Source organism: Verticillium alfalfae, genomic scaffold (genome assembly GCF_000150825.1).
Source record: "Verticillium alfalfae VaMs.102 supercont1.1 genomic scaffold, whole genome shotgun sequence".
NCBI lineage: Eukaryota > Fungi > Ascomycota > Sordariomycetes > Glomerellales > Plectosphaerellaceae > Verticillium > Verticillium alfalfae.
In genome coordinates this window covers 2,327,964-2,331,564 of record NW_003315038.1, presented here as the reverse complement: position 1 = coordinate 2,331,564, position 3,601 = coordinate 2,327,964, and positions in this window count along the sequence as shown.

The following is a 3,601-nucleotide window of genomic DNA, read 5'->3' as shown; positions in this document are numbered from 1 at the left end:
GGGCAGATGCAAGTAAGAATGTCATGGACATGGCGTGACACAACATGATGGAGCATAGAGAGATGATCTCACGAAGAAACAGGCATGGCGCAACGGTTGGGCCATGTACTCGCCAATCCCACCTCCAACGTCACCAGCAGACGCCAGTCAACCCCACCAGCCGCTAAGGAAGTCCAGCCTCTGAGCGGCTCCTCGGTCCCAGGAAGATGAATGGCAACATGGACACCAAGGAAGCTTGACCGAGAGATCGACATGCTGATATGCAGGCTGTCAGGACACCGCCTTCGCACCTGCAGTAAGCAAAAGGCGCAGGAGGCGCGCCTCCTGGTCCGCGTATGGGAGTGCGCACCAGAGCGTATCAGAGCCGCCTTCGAGGCCCCCAACGTTCTTCGATTCGGGACCAGAACCAAGGAAGAGAAACCCATCTGCGTCTGGACGACGAATGGGCCGGCGCCACCTGTCTCGTCTCAGAAAAGCTCACCCGCCGACGTGGGAGGGATTTTCGCCCCGCGTCGGCTGCCGTCAGCAGCGGTCTCTGCGAGTTCTACCACTGTCTGCGGGCGCGGGCGCGGGCGCGCATAGCTTGCGTGTGGCCTGGTCTCGCGCGGCCGCTGACGTGGGACGACACGCACAGGTCGCGGCTGTCGTCCAGATGCCATCGCATTTCTCCCTTCCTTTTGCGGCGCGCCAGCTGTTCTGACAACGTTGGCTCATCTGGGGGAGATCCGCCGCCGGTGAGCGAGAAGGAAGGCTGGGGGGGTCAAGGCCGTGGAGTGTCGATAGACGAAGACACGAAAGCATCACTCGTTGATGACGAGAAGGAGTCTTAGCGACGTTGCAGTGAAAGGGTCCAACCCTTCGCAGGCGGCCCATGCCACTGGTATGACAGGGGACGAGGGGTACATAGCAGGGCAATCAATCGTCAGTTCGGCGTGTAACTGTGAGGAGTATCGGCCAAACAGGACGGCGATGCTGGAACCCTTGAGTCGAGGTTTGGTCGGCGTCCGATGCATTGCGTCGCCGTTCAGTAGTCTCCGCAGTGATGGACGTTCGGCGTTCATCGCTAACTCCACGGAAGTTCACAGCGTGGTAGGCGAGGTGGGGATTGCGGTCGGAATGTGAATGCCGTGGACAGTAATGTCCATCCTATCCCCGGGGTTGGATAAGATGGGAGATTCACGCAAACGCCGAGGACCGGCGCGCGAGGGGCAGGCGCGGCAGGAGCACCCACCCCTCATGCCATTTATTACTGGTACCTCCTTCCTTACACCACCCTTCACCCCTTGCGCCGAAAGGTACTTGTTCACCGGCTCATTCCTTCACGTTCATCGTCGGCGACCATGTTTGGATCAGCAGAACGGGGGAAGGAACCACCTATAGCGCAGAGGAGGAGCAAGTCTGTTAGCCAAGGGAGGTACCGCCCCAACCAGCGCCTTCGAAACGGGCTGCCGCAGCCGTTGGCTGTTTCCCGTCACGTCTCCGTCGGATGCAAGTCCGCCACTAAGCCGGAGACGGCGTCTGTTGTCAAGACCCGTCAGAAGTCCATTCATCAGCTGCGGCGCAAAGAGGACTGAGGCCGGCTAAACACTCATCCTCCAGCCTCGAAGCTTACGACCCCTTCTCCGGCACTGTGGTGTGAGTGTGGGCAGCATGCGTGGCGGCCTGTCGGGTTGGTTTCGACGCATAAGCACGTCGCCTGGGGTCGCGGTTGGGTTGGCATTGGTCGCGGCGAGGAGGGGGTCCTTTGGTCAATTACTACCAACTACCTTATACTCTCGCCTTCTCGCAATTAGTTGCATGCGGAGCCAAACCATGGTTTGCTGTCTGCGGCGGAGTTATTACTCATCAGCCTTGAAAGGGAGGGGGGGGGGGTTGCGTGAGAGGCCAGGTGGGTTACTGTACGAGATGTCGGGTGGGTTCAAACCTGACCTGTGGTGGGTTCAGGTGGGTTGGGCCCTGGAGCTATACGGCGAGCTTTAGGTATTCGAAGCTTCCTCAGCTTGAGCATGAGCTTGAGCTTGAGTTTGAGCTTGAGCTTGTCTACCTGTGCGGCTTACGTGGTCACCGTATGCGGCGAGCGGCTGAAATGACCGAAATTCTGTTCCTCGGGCGAGAGCGCATCTCCATCTTTCGTGTTGGCACGGAAGCTGAGAGAGCGAGAGAGAGAGAGGGGGGGGATATTCTCAGCCTGTCCATCGTTTGCAATTCCAACATGCCGCGAGCGTTCATCGCAACCTTGCGGCGGCCAACCACCAGCCCTCCATCATGTGTGGGTGAGACTACAGTAAGTAGAGTGAAGTGGCGGACGATGCCCAGGCGAAAGCTTCTCTCGGGTCGAACTCTCTCCTTGCTTTGCCCTATCACCAAGCAGAATCCATTGCGCGCCGTCCGCGGCCTCGAAACATGGGATGAAAGGACAGATGAGTCCATCCAAGTCGATGGATGTAGCTCCGGAAGGGCGCAGGCGCCAAGGGCATGTTGAGCATGTAGGATGCAGTCGGTCACCACGAAGTCTCTTCATGTACCTCCCCCCCGCCGCCGCTCTCTCTTGGCGCTTCCCGACTTTGGCTGGCCATCTCCTCACCCACCCCCCTTCCTGTCGAACGAGCTCACATCATGTCACCCAACCCCCAGAAGATGCCAGGGCGACTGCCCAAGTCCACCCACGGCACGGGCGAAATGCGAATGCGTGTGCCGAGCTTCCAAAGCTTTGGGGAGTGGATAGCGCATGGCCAAGGCAGGGCTGTGTGAGGAGAAGAACCCACCAGGCCGCATCCAAACCCTCTTCCCCCGTCCCCCCTTATGCCATTCCTCAGGCGCACCTCGTTTCCAAATCGTCAAGGTCGATCCAATGAGACGATCCGACCACGTGTACTCCACCTGCCAGGAAGACGCCAGGTGCGGCGCGTGCGGTGGTCCTGAATGGGCTCCCCGTGAGGACGACACGGCACGCGTAGGGCGCCTTAAGGGGGTGGTTTTCTGGGGTGGCGTAGTCATAGGCATTTCAGCACAGGCACAAGACTGGCATGGGCGTCGTCGGCGGGGGGGGGGGATAGATACGACGGAAAGTACGAGGAAAGCGAAAAGACGCGGCCAAATAGATGCGAAAAGGCGCAACGCACACAATCCACACAGACACATCCCTGTCTTTAAGATACGCGTACTTGTACGTGTGCGGTCCCCCGCCAGACCTTGACCCGCCATCCACCGTTGCGATAGGGTTGAGGAACTGTCCCTGAGGCACCTAGGTAGTAAGAAAAGGTGCCATTATGTGAAAGCGTAAGGTTCAGTCAGCGAATGTTTGATGCGCATGTGCGCGCGCACCTGATCCTCCCCCCCAAATTTCGAGGGCGAAGGCGAAGGAAAGGGATCAGCGCGCTGTCCAATCGCTGCGATTCCAACCCGAGGTCAGGGGGTGGACTTGGGTGCAAAGTATGGCGGCGGAGTAATGACCAGAGCAGAGAGCAGTGCGGAGTTGTTGAAAGCCGAACGCGCGGGTTGGAGGTATACCAGAAGTCGGCGATCAGGAGGGGGGTTCAGGGGAATCTCGAGTGTTATGCCGGTGCAAAACAGCAGCGCCAGCAAGATGTACTGCAGTGTG